The 19,334-nt window shown below is 48.7% G+C and overlaps 1 protein-coding gene across 1 annotated transcript in view; it reads right to left on the reverse strand.

Annotated features, from left to right (window-relative positions):
* Positions 1-19,334, reverse strand: part of frmd5b (FERM domain containing 5b) — a 46,773-nt gene that overhangs the window by 12,458 nt on the left and 14,981 nt on the right. The gene's annotated exons all lie outside the window — the stretch shown is intronic.

Here is a 19,334-nt window from a genome sequence, read left to right on the forward strand (position 1 = left end):
GGTGATGCGGTGGTGCAGCTGCTGCTCGACAAACATCACTCTCTGCTCTGACACCTTCACAGATGAAACCTCACGTCGCTGTTCAACCCGGAGCGCCACCTACTGAGCAATGGAAATGAGGACAGTGTTTCACGACGCCTCGCCAGCACGTCACTGGTCCAGAACTTGAGCTGAGCATCAGCATCAGGTTGTGTTGTTGTTATGTTCACGGTTAAAACCTCTGTGTAGGTTGTTTTTCTTCACGTTCCATCGCGGCGTCCTGTTTAGCTGGGTTGTTATGGCAAGCCAACATCCTCACATGCCGACGCCTGTCTAACCAACGCAAGCTTTTAAGATAGCAGGAATTCTCGACTGTCTCCCTGAGTTTTTGGGGAGTGTTTATCTGACCAGAATTCAAGTCTGTGAAAGTTGCATAGCAGCCTCCACTCTTCAGTGTTCCTCCACTTTGAATAACCAAGGGCCACATGTGGTGTAGCTACGAGTCAGATGCAGTCACCAGTCACATGACCTGATACATGTAACTTCAGTGTAGTGCGTCCGTGAAGAGACCCGGGGGAGTAGAGTAATGAAGTATTTCAGCACAGTTTTTGCGTATTTTGGAGGTACCTTTACTCCTGATGTTAGTTCCGTTCCACAAAGACATTGCTCTGAAATCATTCGACTGTTTATTTAACGCCGCACCACTGGTTGCATGCTTTTATTTTGAAAACAGCCCTGTCTAGAGCGCACTTCCTTCAGCAGGAAGAAGCTTGGCTCCGACTCAGCTGCGTTACAAACAGAGCTGTGGTGTCTTTAATTCCGTGTTTGTGTAGAGGGTTGAACAGAAGGGAGTCTTTATCTGCTCACTGTTTCCGAGTTCATGCTGCAGGTGGTCTTGTGCCTTTGATGATAAAGTCTGAAGCAGCGTTTTACAACAAGAGTGTACAGTAAAATAAACCAACTTCCATGAGACCATGGTGCCAAAACCTGTCGCTGTTTATTCAACTAGTCGACCCTCAAGAACCAAGTCAGACACGAGTGGCTGTTCAGCAGAGGTCACAGGTCACCTACTCCAATGTTCAGTCAGTTCAATATCAGCACAAGATGTTGGGAATGAACTGTGTCTGTTTGTGTCTCCAAACAATGCTGGTTTCTGTGTGTGTTTACCAGAGATGGGAAATGGAGTCATAGTGGCTTGGACTCGAGTCGACTCCAGTCAGTCTTTTGATGACTTGTGACTTGACAAAAAATGAAAGACTTGAGACTTAAAGAACTTCAATGGGCTTGAGACACAATGACTTGAAAGACATGGGTGTTTCTGGTTCGCTGTTTTTAGTTTTTCTTTTTTCAGTTTCAGTGAGAATTGTTTCAGTTCCAGCGTCAATCAGGTGACTTGACTAGAACAAGAAAAAATGGCTTGGGACTTGAAGGTTAGGACTTCAGACGTGCTCATGTGTGACTTGGTGCCATGTCTGCTGTTTACAGACTGAAACATCCTCGACACAGGGACAGATTTGGAAGCAGAAACGCAATGTGTTGCCTGCAGTACCGTTCACTGCACACAGGTGTCAGTAGCGAGTCGGTGAGAATGAAGTGGCCGTCACCTTCTGCCGTTGAGAAGTTGCTCTCCACCACATCAGTGACCTGCCGCCTCTGCTCCTCCCTGACGGAGTGATGCAGCGAGCCAGAGGAAGTCTGGTCTCACCACAGTGTTTGCGTCCCTGAGCCTCTGCTCCTTCACATGAGACGACGAGACGATGTCCTGCTCTGACAGCAGACACGACCCTGTGATCTCTGCCGTGTCACACACACCCGCCCGCCCGCCCGCCCGTCCCCGGCAGAGCTGCTGACTCCTGCGGGTACCAAAATAGCAGCACGACCCTTCTATTATGAATGTGCACGACTCACCTGCGAATCTTCCGAACCTCCCGCTTCCTCCATCTGCTCCCAGTAATGGGACTTTGAGCGATGCCCAAAAAATCTCTTCACATAAATCACGTCCCTCCTGCGTGTCATCTGCAGCCATGTGTTTCTGAGTTATACGCCCTGAGTTTTCCTGTTTACACAGCGCCAAATTAAGAAAGGAAAACAGAGCCGCCGCCGTGTTAATCAGCGGCTGACGCCTGCGGGGCCAGGAGGCGGTGAAACTTCAGGAGATTCGGAAGGAAGCCTCGGACTGGAGGCTCAGAGTGAGCAGTGGAAGCTGAGCGTGAGGAGAGAGGAACAGTTGGACGGAGAAGCAAAAGCCCAATGATGGAAACCACCAGATGGCGACGTGTAATGAGTGAGAATGAACCCACTTCCTGTCTGGATGAAGATCCAGAGGGAAGTTGGCAGGAAGACTGGCACCAGACCTCACCATGATGAGCAGAGGCCAGTGAGCGAGAAGTACGCCACCTGGAGGGCGTCATGACCCCCGGCAGGGTGGAGGTCCACCACGCTGCAGCATGATCGGAGAGGGTGGGTGGAGGAGGAGAGTGAAGCGAGCTGAGCCAGAGGAGATGTTCCTGCTGAGCCTTTGAACAATATTTGGACCTTTCGCTGGAACAGAACCTACTTTTTCCCCCTCTTATTTCCTGTAGAAACCATCATCTCAACAGCAACTTGACCAAAACCACAGCCAGCTCAGCGGCTCATTTGGTGAAGAGCCACATGAAACTGGGGAAAGAGTCGCGGGGTGGCCAGGTCTGGACTGAACAGTGGGTAAAAACATTGAAGGTTTTCCGGTGTATCAGGTCACAGGGGGTGAAAATGACAATAAAGAGGATGACAGACGGTCACCAGGGTGAGCATCAGAAGACACGGCGTGTTTAGGGTTAGTGGGTCTGGGGTCTGCATCTGCTGGCTACTTCTCCTTCACTGAGGAGCAGGAGGATCTGGCTGCTGAGGGAGCCTCTGTTTTCAGCTCTTCATCAGGCTTGTCCAAACAAAACCATTACAGCCGTGGAGCCCTGGATGGATGCGGCGTCATGTTGCACAGCCGTGAGACACGAGCTGACCGGTGACCCTGTGGGACAGCAGGGTCCAGTCTCAGGCAGAAACACCATCGATCTGGAGTTAAGTGTTCCTCAGCAGTGATTTCATCTGGAGGAAGAGCCGCAACACGCTGGAGAGCCGGAGCCAGTTAAACTGCTGTGTCTCTTCCTCCTCAGCAGATAAACTGCGGATCTATTATGTGGTTTGTGGTCATGTGATTTCACTCTGGGAATTGCTCCTCGCTTTGTTTTTCCTCTCTGAAGCTTTATTGCTGTCAGGGAAATAATGAGCTCTTCAAATTGAATTCTCTTATCAGGAGGGATCCGTGCGTGAGCAGGCGACAGGAGAAAAGAAAAAAGGCTCTCGCTAATAACGCCTGTTTGATTTGGACTTCTTTTTATCAACCACCAGCCACTGGAAATGAGAAGTTATAGGTTGGAAAATGGGCTTTAAAAATGAACGTTCCATCTGTCTCATGTTTTTCAGATGAAGACGTGTCTGCAGGGTTCATCGAGGCTGGTGCGTTTGGCGAGACTGTTGACTGGTGAGAGTCGTGTTCTCGAGAAGAGACTTACTTCTCTTCTTCAAGTCAAGTCATCGTCTCGTCTCATCAAGTCAAGTCTAGTCATTGTCTTGCCTTGTCAGGTTCAGTCAAGTCTCCATGTCAAGTCAAGAAACCATCTGATTGAGTCCCCTCTAGACACTGTCCGACGTCAAGTTCTTGTCTCTTCTCAAGTGAATCAAGTGAAGCCAAGTCTGGTCTTGACAGTGTTGACCACCATTGTCAAGTCATCATCTGGTCTCGTCACGTCTAGTCATCGTCAAGTCAAGTCTAGTCATTGTCTTGCCTTGTCAAGTTAAGTCACGTCTTCACGTCAAGTCAAGAAACAATCTGATTGAGTCCCCTCTAGACACTGTCAAGCCAAGTCTTGTCTCAACTCATCTCGCCACATATAGTCATCGTCAAGTCAAGTCTAGTCATCGTCTTGCCTTGTCAAGTTAAGTCATGTCTCTATGTCCCGACTCATCTCGTCTCTGTCAAGTCGACGTCTGGTCTCGACTCATCAAATTAAGAACTTCTAATCATGTCCCGACTCGTCTAGTCTCTATCAAGTCAAGTTGTCGTCTTGACTCGTCAAATTAAGCCAAGTCTTGTCATGTCTTGTTTAGTCTTTGCCAGCGCCAAGTCATCATAATCATCAAGTCATCAAGTCAAGTCATCATTTTGTCCAGTGAAGTCAAGTCTCCACATCAAGTCAAGAAGCCAGCCAAACCCACAGGTGCATCCAGAGACCAGCCCTGACTCGGCACCGGCTCTGACTCGTAATGAAGACCAGAATTGACCCAGGGAGACACGCACTCTCCTCTCTGCTGTGTTTCACCCGCCGCAGCAGAGAAGCTGCCGGTTGCCAGAGGAACTGAACTGCGAGGCTGCTCCCGGGCCACAGTCGCAGGTGTCTGGCCTGCGTAACAGCAGCGTGTGGTGTGTTCCATAGTAGCAGCATCAGAGGCGCGTGTGCTGCCACACCATGAGAACACAGGCCGCCTGTCAGAGAGAGACGGACGCATTAGGAGCACAGAGGCTCCTCGCCGTCACCACAGCGCTCATAAAAGTGATGGAGGGAGGGATGGAAATAACCTGAGCCAAATCATGCCGGTGAAGCAGCGGCCGACATTAAACATTGAGAAGGTTCCATATCAACGTGGACAACACCCTGTTAATAAGTGATGAATAAGAGAGGCTGCTTAGAGGACACATGTGGGCCTCCTGGTGTGGGTGGTCCTGGGTGGAGGGGGCCTCCATGTAGGACGTCCTGCAGGAGCCCGGTGCTGCTGGAGGCCAGTGAGAGACTTGGAAACATCGAGTCACGCCACAGTATCTTTGGTTTGGTTTGGGTTCAATGGTGCCAGGTTTTCAAGAACAGACTTCTCTTCTCCAAGTCAAGTCTTCGTCTTGTCTCATCAAGTTTGGCCGGGTCCTGTCTCGTCTCGTCTAGTCGTCAAGTCAAGTCTAGTCATTGTCTTGCCTTGCCAGGTTAAGTCTAGTCTCCATGTCAAGTCTAGAAACCATCTGGTTGAGTCCCGTCCCGTCTAGTCACTGTCAAGTCACGTTGTCATCTCGTCTCAACTCATCAAGTCAAGCCAAGTCTTGTCTCGTCATCATCATCATCGCAAAGTCAAGTCATCATCTTGTCTCGTCACGTCTAGTCATTGTCTTGCCTTGCCAGGTTAAGTCTAGTCTCCATGTCAAGTCAAGAAACCATCTGGTTGAGTCCTGTCCCGTCTAGTCACCGTCAAGTCAAGTTGTCATCTTGTCTCGTCTCAACTCATCGAGTCAAGCCAAGTCTTGTCTCATCATGTCAAGTCATTGTCAAATCAAGTCAGCGTCTTGTCTCTTCAAGTTAAGTGAAGTCTCCACCTAAAGTGAAGAAACTGTTGTTGAGTCCCGACTCATCTAGTCACCATGTCAAGTCGTCATCTTGTCTCGTGATGTTAATCCAAGACTTGTCTTGTCACGTCTCCACAAGTCAACTTGTCAAGTTAACCCAAGTATCGTCTTGCCTTGTCACGTCTAGTCATCATCATCATCATGTTTGGTCATTGTCAAATCAAGTCTCCACATCAAGCCAAGAAACCATCTGGTCAAGTCACCGTCAAGTCGTCATCTTGTCTTGTCAAGCTAAGCCAGACCTTATCTCATGACGTCTCGTTATCGTGAAGCACAGTTGAGTCTAGTCAAGACGTCTTATCTCATCAAGTTAAGCCGAGTCAAGTTAACCGCATCATCCCACTAAGAGAAATTCCAATTTCTCTCCAGTCGTCGGACTAAGCTGTTTACATGCATTTTAAAAGTCTGTTTTGAGTCGGACTAAGCCAGTAGTTCAGGTCTCTGGGCTGTGATGTGAGCGTCCTCGGCCCAGCTGGGGTCTATTCTGGGTGTGTTTTGTCGCCACGGCTTTGAAGATTTGTGGCTGTTTGTTTGTGTTGGTCTTGTTTGCCTGCACCTCCAGGATGCGGCAGCAGCAGCTGAGTCTTGCAACATCATCCAGGCGCATTCCTGGTTCTTGCTCACTGCTCTGTTCTCAATCCACTGAACCAAGTTTGTTTCCACTTGATGTCCATGATCATTCCGTGCCGCACGTTTGTGCGTGGCTCCGCAGCCCGGATGCTGTGACTCTTCAAGTGCTTGACAGTGAGAGCTGAAAGTGATCGGCTCAAACCCAGAGCAGGAGGCGCCTGGGATCTGCTGCGCTTGCATCCAGACAAGGATTGGGAAGGACAGTGGGATCAGCTGTCCGGAACCCCACCGAGCAGGCGTCATCATTGGGCCTCCTCCGAGTCACCCTGCTGCCCGGCGCCCTGCTTTGTGCTCTTCAATGCAACTTGAGCACACTGGCTTCATTTCGCCGGAGCTTGTTTCAAGTGTGAGTCTGAAGCGTTCTCAGGCGTGACTTCTCTTGCACACAGAAGATAAATGTCCTAGTTCTCCTGGCTTCAGCTGACCTCCAGCAGCTTCCATGGTGTTCCTCTCAGGCGGCTACACACCCACGCTGGACCTTCGACACCGCGGCCCAGTTCTAACGCTGAGACACGCCGTCTTCAGTGTGACTCAGTCACACCGCGGAGGTGTAGACTGAATAAACACAGAATCAAAGGATAGAAGATAGTAGTGAATCAGATCCAAGGTCGCTGCGCTACTACGAAGACTGCATCATCGACCGCAGCACATTTGTAGTGAACCATTCAGCACAAACCCCAAGATCGATTTCTCAGTCTCTTCAGGATTCTTTTGATTTGGTTGCGGCCAAAAATGCCTGTTTTTTGCAATGATTTATGGTTTTGTAAATGAGCTTGTAAAAAAAGCTCCAACATGCAATGTTTTTAAGAAATTAAAACATTGATCGCTCATTTAGTTCCGGAGCTCCAGCTACTGGCTACATACTAGCTTAGTCCAGCTACTGGGCTACATTCTAGCTTAGCCCAGCTACGGGCTATATGCTAGCTTAGTCCAGCTACTGGGCTACATACTAGCTTAGCCCAGCTACGGGCTATATGCTAGCTTAGTCCAGCTACTGGGCTACATCCTAGCTTAGTCCAGCAACTGGGCTACATGCTAGCTTAGTCCAACTACTGGCTACATGCTAGCTTAGCCCAGCTACTGGCTATATGCTAGCTTTGTCCAGCTACTGGCTATATGCTAGCTTAGTCCAGCTATTGGCTATATGCTAGCTTAGTCCAGCTACTGGGCTACATACTAGCATAGCCCAGCTACTGGCTATATGCTAGCTTAGTCCAGCTACTGGCTATATGCTAGCTTAGCCTAGCTACTGGGCTACATGCTGGATTAGTCCAGCTACTGGGCTACATACTAGCATAGCCCAGCTACTGGCTACATGCTAGCTTAGCCCAGCTACTGGCAGTATGCTAGCTTAGTCCAGCTACTGGGCTACATGCTAGCTTAGCTGCACATGCTGCATAGAAGGCAGGGCAAAAGGAGACTTCAGTGATGGGTGGAATTGGCGAGAAATTCGCTGTGATAGGACAAAACTGCAGCGCCTCGCAGGGATTGGTTGGAATTGCGTTCATAGTTTTGATGGCAACATGGGCATCTCCTGGAGGGACTGGCTGCACTTTGGTTGGTCTGATCATGAAGAGAAGACCTGCCCGTCTGAATCTGGAAACCTCTTTGGTCTGACTTATTATTGACGTGGCAAGAATCTCCTCCAAACATACTATGCTAACAGCAGCATTTTCAGCTTTTTTTGGTTCAATATTTTTCTCCTGTCTCGATCAAAGGAGCAGTTTTACTCACTAGCCTTGTAAAAGTACTTCCTCAAATGGAGCGGACTCCAAGGAAGCCTCTGTGTAGCTAGAAGGTGGGCTGCTCACTGATGATCAGAACAGCAGGAAGGAGAAGGGCAGCCTCTTCGGTAGAGCACCAGCTCCCACGGTCCAGCAGCTGCCTGCAGGATACTGAAGCAAACAAACCCAAGCGAAGTTGTGAAGCTTCTCACGGCGGTGGAGGGCTGCTCTCTCACCTCCTCTCAAAGACACTCGCAGCGCTTGACTCTCCGCACTGCCTCTTCTGATAACAGAGAGGCAGAGACCACGTCTGGAGCAGGACCCCCGGCCCGGTCGGACCGACTGGGTTTTCAGAAGCAGTGAAAGTAGCGGCAGACTGTCGTCCATGTAGATCCACGCTCTTCTGACACGACATGTCTACAGTTGGACTATAGCTTGCTACAGTTTAGTGCCGTGCTCCTTCAATTTCTGTATTTATTAAGCTATTTTTAGCTAAAGTTTACTACATGTTTTACACAGGAAGCGCAACAAGAACAAGAACAAAAAAATGGCAGACGCTTCGAGCCTGTGACTCCCATGATCCTGTGCGGGTTCCATGAATGTCATCATCCTCCCGTCGTGATATTAGTGAAGAATGAATCAGAAATAGATGAACAAGGTTCTTCCACGTGCTCAGGTTTGATCTTACTCTGGAGATAAAGCTTAACAAGTCCGACGACCTTCACCGCTCTCAGGAGCAAACCTGTCTGTTAGCACATTAGCCTTAGCATGGTCGTCCATGTCGATCCAAGCTCTTCTAACACGACACGTCTCGGCAGAGAAGCTCGTGCCTGAGCTGACAGGAGCTGCAGCAACAAGCTCCTCTGGCTTCACCGAAGTCCAGTCACATCACGTCAACCTCAGACGTTAGCCAACTAACTAATACTAGAACTAATACTGCCACTTCAAGTCCTCAAATCTGGAAGATAAAAGTGGCAGTTGTGTCATCACGCCGCCCCATTTGTCCACTTTCACAGCTCTTTCACTCTGAAACTGCATCACAGATACCTCACCGGCTCGATGGCTCTTTCTGTGCGGGTCACATGATCATGGCATCACGGTCTGTAACGTGGAATTAAACCGTCCTTTTTGAACCTCAGGTCATGCCCAGGACACACGCCCTCTACAGGGTGTCTTAAGAATGCATTTTGATGATGTCATTTTGTGTCAACGCCAAAAGACAGAACACATTTTTCCGACTGACAATTGGCTGTCGATACGATATTCCATGCCATAAACACAAGATGGTCACTAAGTGCTGCACGGACTGTAAAATCTGGATAAAACAAACACTGAAATAATAAATACATAGAAATGAGACGTGCTATATATATATATATATATATATATATATATATATATATATATATATATAGTGGTGGAATTGGCGGGAAAGAAATTGGTGATTGGACAAGAATGCAGCACCTCCCAGAACTAGCAGGGATTGGTTTGAAATGAATAGTTGTGATCGCAACATCGCCATCTGCTGGATGGACTGATTTCTGTCAAGCCTGTGGCTGCACTTTGGTCTGTCGACCATGAAGAGAAGACCTGAGAAGCTGAGAATCCACTGCCTTAGTTTAGCAGTCAAGTGGCAGTCGAGGAGGACTCCGCCTTTTAAGGTGGAGCGTTAAGGTGGACCGTGAAAGATGTACAGTTAAATGGAAGCGGTCCGTGGGAGGACCCTGCTGGACTGTAGCGCCAAGTGTCGCCATATTTGAGTGTGTCGATCGTGTCCCTGACCCTCATCAAGAGCACTGCATGTGCAGTGACTCGCCACCGAGTGACACGACAAAGTGACTTAGATGAGCCAGAGTCCGCTGGAGGGATCTGACCAGGACGCCACTTCTGCTTCCTCCTTCAGTCCCTCTGTTTGCTTTGGCTCTGTTGAGATGACGTGGAGAAACCCTCCGTGCTCTGAAGCACATTTTTGTTGTCCAATTACCAGCAGGCGACAGGCGAGCAGCGCGGCTCCAGTGAAGCCGCTGCATCGTTCTTAAATCAGCGCGGAGTCATTAATACAGGCTCCAATTACCGACTGGACGTATTACCGAGCGGCGCTAACCAGAGAAACCACATTACAAGTGCCGTGTAATTGCCGTCCTGCTGTCTGTTACCGGGCACAGCAGCTCTGCAGCGGCAGGATGCTGCGGCTCAGCCATGCAGACCATTAGCCGCCGAGTCGCGGAGGCCCTGAGAGGACCAGCAGGAGTCGTCTTTATTCCCGTCACACCGCCGTGACTGAGGAAGCAGACGCCGAAGAAGCATTTGCAGCGAGGATGTCGCTCCATGTCCTGTAAGTGCTCGGTTTAATTGGCGGCCAGCAAAAACTGGAGGGTTTGTTCCGCCGCAGACGCTCTTCTTCAACTACAAATAAAGTACAACCTGTCGTCACGCAGCTTCCCGGCAGAGTCACGTGACCTCGGCAGTGCTCTCCCAGGAGCGCTTGCCTACGCTGAAGCAGGAAGGGAAGGAAACAAACCATGAAAGGCCAGTGAGAGTTTGAAGGGAGCCGGAAACCTTTGTGCTGCTGAAACACATTCCCTGCTGCGGATCAAACTCTTCCTGGCACAAACACCAAATCCATGAATCCTACAGTTCTCAGACCGTTGCAGGCTTCTGCAGGACCATATACAGAAGGCGTGTCCTGTTAAAGGTGCAGTCAGCAAGAGTTCTTTTGGCATCATCTAGCTATAATTCCACAACTTCCCCGATGCTACTCTGAAAGTGCTCGCCACTTTTTTAAATGAGATTTTCCTCAACATATTATAATACAAGAGCAATATACAAATGGGAAAAAATGTTACATTTTTTCTCCCCTAAAATAAAAAAAAAAACACAATAACAAAATGAACTAAATACACCACTTCGTAGTAATAAAAAATCAGGATAACTCAAGGTATCAGCAACTGAAACAAAACGTTCAGCACCATTTTCATGCAACGGAAAATCTCAACTGAAGACCAATCATTGGCCTGAGCCTCGGGGGGGCGGGGTTCCGTGCAGGTGATGAAAACCATGGAGAGTCCAGTGTGTTTCCAGTCGTGCCTACAGCACCTTTAATGTGAAGCTAGTCAGAACCAGGAAAGTGCAGAGTCACTGTGATCCATCACGCTGGAGTTTTATCGCTGTTGCTACTGCAGCGCAACAGTTTCTTACCTCTGAGCTAGCTTCCTGTTCCGCCACAAGCTTAGCTTGGCGTTGACATCGGGTTGCTGGTGTTTGATAGAAGTACAGATGGAATGTTGTGGAATATTTGTGAATACATTTTAACTACAGAGTCCAGGGTTTAGAAAGTCATCCGTGTCTTGAATATATTATATATATTATATCTCCCGTGTCTTTGTCGAGTCATAGTCACGCAGTCGTACTACATCATTTTCCTGAAGCAGGAAACAAAATGAGCCAGGAAATGACTCGGTGTGAATCACGAGCCTGAATCACTAGCATCGGTGGTGGGGAGCTTTGAGGAGGTGCCGTCACCTCTATAGAAAAGGATTTGCTCTCAACATGAATTTGCTGAGTCACAAATTGCGGGTTGAAAAAAAGCAGCAACGAGCTCATGAGAACGACTGGCATCCAGATCTGATCTAAGGGGGAACATAGTTATTTGCCGTAGTCGAATAAAGTGTAATGTTAATGAAGCTATTCTGTATTGTAAGTTGATCTATATTACTTCCTTTTTTCCTTTCTTTAAAGTGAACAAGGATACAATGCTATGCAGAGGTGGACTTATAATAATTTAATAGACCAATGACACTATTTACAGCGGTGGAGAGGTGGTGGTGGGAGCCGCGTGAAACTTTGACTTCTTCCTGAAGGGGGCGCAACAGAAAATGATTGAGAAGCACTGCACCAGTCCAACCGAGCCGAGTATCGTGACGACAGTGAAGGGAAAGCAGCTTGCGATTTCTGTCTTTCTATTCCAGATCTCTGAATGGTGGAAAGTCCTGCCAGATGGCTAAAGTCCACTTTCCCAATATATCACGCCATGGGAGCGAGGATGGGTTGGTCTTCTTGCCACACACACCGCAGCCACCCCCACCCTCCACTCGGACCACACATGCACGTCCCTGGACCACTTTTCTCCTCCGGCCCGTGAACGTTTATCGCCGCTCCGTAATGTGGGAAGAGTTTAGCAGCCGTGCCGACTGAATCCCGCAGAGACTCTTCATTTAGAACAGCGTCTTCCAGGACAGGCCTTTCAATTAGAGCCTTCGGCCCTCTTGAGACTCGTATCACTCTTCCTGGGTAATGAGGAGAAGTGGGGTTTTAAAATACCGCTGACCTCAGCTAAATGGCTGTAGGTGCGCTCATCGTGCACTCGCTGAAGTGCGTGACCCATTTCATAAAGAATCCTTGGATCCACTTTCTGGGACTGTTTTCTTTAATGATACGCAACAAGGAGAGACTCGCTGCCCAAAATAACCCGACGATTCACAGTGTTGTTCGACTTCCTCAATGCCATGCTTATTCTCTGGACGAGGAGAGATTACTTTTTAATCCCCTCGCGCGTCTTGGCTGTTCTATTTCAAGTGTTCTGCAGACGTGGAGGAGGGTTTCCGGGACTCAGGGTTTTCAGCTTCTGCCCCGGCAAGTCGGGTTTGCTCTGTTAGCTGGGTTTGTTAGGTGTTAGCAGTTAGCTTCTTCTCAAGGGACTGTTGCTCAGGAGGAGATATTGATCCACTCATATTCAATCCACTCATTGAATATGATCCACTCATATTCAATATATACAATAAATACACGCTGGATATACTGCTGCATTTGTGATGCAACAAACAATATCACTTTAGCATAAAAATACCACTGTTGCACTGTGGAGTTCGACTGAAGAACTTACTGGTTTTCATCGCAAAATATTGTATGTTTTTCTGCACTATATGAATTTGTTTTCCCCCTTAGAGTTAACCAACTACAAGATATTAAAAAACAAGATACTTACATGACTCAAAATCAATGTTACGTCAAGTAAGAATACAAACAGACAAAAGGAAACTGGAATACTAGACATATTTTACGGACAGCAAGTGTCTAGTTGACTTCCAACTACTTTCTAAATTCCGAAAAGAGCCCAGTTGCCCTCTTTCAGTACAGCGCGTGTTTTTTTATCAGACATTTTCCTTGTTTTTCTTTTACAAGTTATTCCCTCGGGGTTGCTGTCGGCTGCCGTAAAGCTGTGGCCCATGTCAAGAACAGGTTTGCTATACGCTGTTGTCCATGCTCGAAGGTTGAAGCCTGCTGACTGTAAAGTAAACTAATTCATCGTAATATGTGTAATATTAATATTATAATACAATCAATCTAATAATATCTACCGTAAATCCCAGACTATAGAGTGCGCCGGAATATGAGCCACACTCACCAAATTTAAGAAGGAAAATAGATCTTGTTCATCCCTACGCCGCAGCGGTCTATAAACCGCAGGTGCAGTGGTGCTGTCTGCACTGTAGACAGGTCAGCTGTGCTTAAAATGGTCACCTCTGAACTAGTTTAGAAAACGGGCTCCAGCATGAAACAAATGTTCTGAACTAGAATCATCAACTCCTCGCATCATCTCATCTTTTATTGACATTAAAGCGCCAAAATGCGCTGTTTTCGTCCGTGTGTCCCAACTTCCAACAGTCTCAGCTGCTGCTCCAGGAGATCAGTTCTGTTGGCGGAGCTGCCGACACACGGCTGCGATGTCATGGATTTGATGTGACGAGGCTCAAGACCGCGTCGCTATATAAGCAGCAGGGTTCAGATCACGAGAAAAATGTCGCGGCTCATCGTCCGAAAATTAAGGTACTCTCATACCTCTCATCATAAATGTGATTTTGTCCGTTGGTCGTCCTCTCTCATGCCATGAATCTATATTTCACCTCAGTAGTACACAAATGCAGTCGTGATGGTGAAATAGCTTCTCCCTGATTCTGCCACCTGTACAGGTCCGTTCCAAACCCCACCGACGCCTCTCCCCCAGGAGAACAAAAGACAGTCAGGAAGGAGAACAACAGCTGGAGAATGGATCGCAACTGGATCCTGTTGGGCCTTCAGGTTTCATTAATAACAAACAAGAGCTGTGAATCAATTATTGACAAGGCGTCCGGCAGACTAATGACGGGAGGTTTGGACGCGACTGCGAGCAACACAACAGGTATTAACTGAGAGCAGATCAGGTCCCGGGGCCGCAGCTTCATTACTAGTCTGCCTGTAAAGACGAAGCGATTCTTGCTAATGGACTGCAGAGTGTTTGGCCAGTGGCAGCGAGCCGACGCTCACACGCACCAGGGAGAGTCAGCGTCATGGCCGCCTGGAATCATGGCAGATTCCTCTCAAGTCCTTTCTGTAGGCGACTGAAAAGCGCGACTTCAAACCTAAAAAAAGGGAAACCGTTCATTAATGTTGTCGCTAATTAGCCACACAAAGTCGAGCATCTAAAAAAACATGACGTTCTCAGAAAGTAATTACCGATCCACAGAAGTGCAGCGTCTCTGCAAAGTTGGACAGTGAGCTCATTATAAAAACACTTCAGTGCCAAACAAAGTGTCGAGTCATCACAGAGACTCTGGAGGAGACCACCTGCAGACGAGGACTCGCCCCCATGACACCACCGTGACAGTGGGGAGGAATCGGACCGGCAGCCCAGCTCAGCTGTTAGAGAGTGCGTTTTTCACCTGCTGGAGACGAGGAAAGAGCTGAGCCACAAGGCAGAGCTTCCCATTTACCGGCTGATATCGACTCCGAGCTTGAGACGGACGACTTTCACTGCAGGGTGTCGGACTGTCATCTGAGAGGGAAACAAAGAGCCACTGCTCCTCTAGCTCCACAGTAACGGTGTCACGTGTGGGATGTTGTCAATGCCTCTTGAATCTGATGCTCCGTGGTCACAATGTCGAGTACCAAACTGATGCTGCGGCTTCACTCTCATTTCCCCACCCATCCTGCCTCCCATGGTGTAACAGAATGATGTTGGGGAAGTGGACTGTCGTGTCCTATACTGACGCTAAAGGCAGCCCTCAGTGGTGCACGTTGCGTCAACCTAATGCGTCAACATGCAATGCAGCGCTGAAGGCTGCCTTCGGCGTCAGTACACAAAACAGGACACAAAAGTCCACTTTCCTAAAGTCAACACATGACACCATGGGAGTGAGGGTGTGTTGTGTTCCCTCTGCCGGTGGAGCGCCCACAGATCTCATCAACAAACATGGCTCTCACTCTCCCGTGTCTTTGTCGAGTCATAGTCACGCGTGACTCGCAAGACCTTCCCAACCTCCTCAGTTTTCATGATCGGACTGTTTAACATAGGTCTTTTTGTCCAGCAGGAGAGCATTACAGCGCCTCGTACAGGCCTGGCAGTAGGACTACATCATTCTCCAGAAGCAGGACACCGTTTTGAAGCGGTCATTGAAAAAAATGAGCTAGGAAATGACTCTATGTGGACCAACCTGAATCACTAGCATCAGTCACCACTATAGGAAAGGAAAACAGTCAACATAGCAACAAGCTCAGGAGAAGAGCTGGCATCTAGATCCGATCTAACGTGGACACCGACTCACTAAACAACACCTGGCAGCTTGTGCATGTTGAAACATCTCTGTATTTCAGTCTCCTTCTTGCGTCAGTCCAACTGAGCTGTGTATCGTGACGACGGTGAAGGACAGAGGGAAAGCAGCTTGTGATTTCTGTCTTTCTATTCCAGATCTCGGAATGAAAGAAAGATGTCAAGGTCATTCTGGCTTCAGCTGAAGTCGCAAGGCCTCCTGGGAAATGATGTCTTTTCTGAATAAGCAAGTTGATAAACAACAGTGTGATGAAGGATCTGGCGAAGAGACACCTCACCCTGAAATATCCAGGCAACAGATGTCAGATGGTGAGACCACCAGCGCCAGCCATGACCCGACAGCAAATGAGTCAAGGTGCCTCCGCGCAGCCATCTATCAGCCGTCTCCGCTGGGAAGCGTCCCACTAAGATTGCAGAGACACTTAACCCCGTTTATAAAGTGGCAAACAGTTAAAGACTGAACCGTCCCCACGGCGGAGGGCGAACTAGGCCAGCGCTGCTCCTTTACGATGAGATGTTCGTGAAGGCAGCGCCTCATGCAGGTTCATGTCTCGGTCTGTGGGGTTCCAAGTCTTCGCAGAGTTACAAAAACAAACCCAACTCTTCGTCTAGCACACAGCCTGCATGAGTCTGGCCGCGCTCCTCGTCCTCCTGGCCAACATTTATCACCGACAGAAGGCGAGAAAATAGTGTTCCGCTGGTAGAGTTCCCAGGAGAAAATTGGAAACATAGTGAATGCAGTGGAGAAGCCGAGAAGTGAGACATGTTTGTGCGGCGAAGCATCACCGGAACATATCAATTAAGAAGCAGAGAGGAAGACATTTCAAGAGGACATCACTGTGTGAGCCTGAGATTACAGCGTCAGCAATAACTACTGTAGGTCCAGAGAGACGTCGGACTCTATCATCACACTTTTGCTGCTCACTTTAGGCACAGATATGTTTAGTTCCTCTGTCAGTCTGAACGTTGCGTTATTTCCTGTTTTATTGTGGTGGGGTGAGTCTGGTCTTCCTGTGTGCACCTCGTCTGTCTTGTCTCCGCCCCCTCAAGTCTCTTCACCTGGTGTGTTGCTTTGTTCCTCTTTTATCTGCCCCTCTGTTCACGTCTTCCACTGTTGGTACCTTTGCCTCTGCTGTCAGGTCTGCGTGTCACCTCTCGCCAAGTCCTCGTCATGCCACTGACTTCTTGTCAAGTGTAGTCAAGTCAGCAGTCAACAGTCTGGTCGAGTTCCGGCTCGTCAAGTCATTGCCTCGTCTTGGCCCGACAAGTCAAGTCCCATAGTCTTGCCACATAAAACCAAGTGTCTGGCCACACCGTGGTCTGCGACAGGCCCCCGGTCCTGACTCGTCCACCCTGATGAAGGAAGACTCTCTCTTGACTCGGTTGCTGGCAGCTGGTAGTTTGCTCCTTCACTTGAACAGAGCGACAGGACGTCCTGGCTCTCGGGGGAGATGCGGGAGGGACTCGGAGAGTGAGACTAGCTGGAGAACTGAAACCACATTCTTGCAGCTGCTGCCTCAGAGAGCTTCAGACTTGCAGCGTGTTTGCTTTCCATCACGTCAAATCGGCCCTCAGAGAGAGGAAGCGTTCCATCTCTCTTCACTAGTAAATGGCATGTGTGTGTGTGTGTGTGTGTGTGTTTGTGAATCTGCGGGGACGTGTGAGGGAAGAGTGTGTGAAGTCGCCATTGCAGCACTCGGACGAGCCAGCGTGACAACAGCAGCTGGAGAGTAGTGATGTAATGGTCCTGTTGCCATGGAGACCCGAGGCTCCGGAGCATCTCCAAAAAAACACAAGGGCAGTGAAAGTCACAGTAGGACACAACGCTGCTGTGATAAGAGGAGCGTCTACACGCCGTGTGACTGACAGCTCCAGCCCCAACATAAGGAATTCTGATGAGGAGCTGCTGCTGCTCTGCCTGCAGATGAGTTCCACCTTCTCAAATGATGAAGATAAGAAACCCGGAGCCTCCGTCGTGGCCCCTCACTTTATCTTCTGCAACGTTTCGGGTGTGTTTGAGGGACCAAAGCAGACAGGGAGGCTAGCTGGTCTCTGGGCGCTGAGACAGCTGTACGTTGCTCTGTTAACCAGGTCATTTTGTCTCTGGGTCCGTGGTAGGTTCATTTCATGTCACTGCTTCTGAGCAAAGTGTGGCTCTGGGGCCGCAGGTGGCCCTCAGCTTCAGTTCTTCTGGCCCTCATAAAACTGAGTCTGGAGGTTTGTTTCAGTTGTCTCATTAAGAGTCCACGTTTTCATTACCAGCCATCCATCCCACCATCCATCCCTCTGTTCCTGCCTCCATCCCTCCATCCATCAACCCATCCTTCCCTCCCTCCCACCCTCCATCAACCCATCCCTACCTCCCCTGATCATTTCTTGCCTCTAAAATGTATAGATTTTATGTCTAAAATCTTAAAATGAAAAATAGATTTGTTTTATATCAATGTGTGTAGGTATTTGCCTCTTTATTCTTGATAATAAACAATACTTTTTTCTGAGAATATTTTCATATTTATTGGAAGATTTCACTCACTTATTTTCAGTCACCAGCGGCTCACACATCAGAAGATCTTGTCGGTGTTAGTAGGTCCATGCATGATCTATTGACATGTAAGAGGAAGAACATGAACTCCAGGACCTCAGTCGTTGTCTCATCCTTCTTTACCAACGAATTATTTTTCTCAGTATTTGATGGTGGAAGTACGGATGAGCTGGTTTTAATGGAAGCTAATTAGCGTGCAGCTTTTGCTGTTGTCAAAACAGCTTAGCCCAAATCCACAGCCAGGCCCCAGTAAAGCCTTCAATCTGACGGGCAGCTCAGCGAGAGCAGCTGAGACAACACAGGACCTGTTGTCCAAATGGGAGTCTGCGGAGCTTCATCAGGTGGATCAGGGGAAGCAAATGTAAATGTGATGACAGGAACCAGTTTCAGATGTCTGGATCCTTGACTCCCAAACCGAGGTTCAGCAGAAGCCCCCCTCCGTTCTCCCTGTGGACAATGAGAGACTTGACACTCTGGCTGGGGAACCTCAGCGCCGCCTTGGATGCGAAGCTCTCTTCTCCATCTCTCACCGTTGCCTCCACTTTGATCAAATCAAACACAATAAAGTGTCAACACCTTCAGCCGCAACAGTCTCTGAGCGTCACATTAACGGCAGTGTTTTAGCGACGGCTTCTCCTTGATCACATCAGCGCCTCCGTCGCCGCAGGACAACAGCGCAGATATTAAAGTTGGGAATTAAGTTGAAGTGCCGCCCCCCCGGGACTTATCCGCCGCAGGAGCCGCACTCTGCAGCTGTAACTTCAACAAAGTAATATCGCCGCGCCTGCAGCCGCCAGCGTCTTCCTCCCGCAACTATATGTTTCTCCTCATTAACTTGACAGCCGCGAAGTCACCAGAGACTCTGACGCCACCTGAGCGACGGAACACTGAGAGCGGATGCTGGTATTAGCACCGGCATTTGAGTACCAACACGAGTACTTAATAATACCATAGCAACCATCTCAAATGATGATTTTTTTTAATCTTCTCAGGTCATGTTCCCTGAGCAGAGACTATACAACACTATGGCCTCAGTTTTGCATTTTATCCTGGGGACTCTCTGCATACGCTGATGTATATCACATCTACTGGTTTAACCTGGTCCCTGGCTTATCGTGTTCTGGGACCACACGCGATGGTAGCAGCAACATCTCGTAACCCCAGGATAGAGCAGGATCAGGTATCAGATCCAAAACCCAGTCCAGACAGAGACGAACTCAGTTGAAAACGATGACATCACAGCCCCGTCTGCCTCGGCTCTCTCCCCTCACCACAACACCAGCGGACAAGTCAGTCGTGGACACTCAGAAGCAGCTGTTCAGGTTGTTGACAGTGTGAACAGGAAATCTTCAGCCACTTTGTCATTGCAATGAGCAGCAGAATATTTCGACCTTTATTTTCCCAAACCATAACCAAACAAGAACTTATGGAACTTCCAGCCGATTCCTC

The sequence above is a fragment of the Synchiropus splendidus genome, chromosome 5, assembly GCF_027744825.2.
Source record: "Synchiropus splendidus isolate RoL2022-P1 chromosome 5, RoL_Sspl_1.0, whole genome shotgun sequence".
Lineage (NCBI taxonomy): Eukaryota > Metazoa > Chordata > Actinopteri > Syngnathiformes > Callionymidae > Synchiropus > Synchiropus splendidus.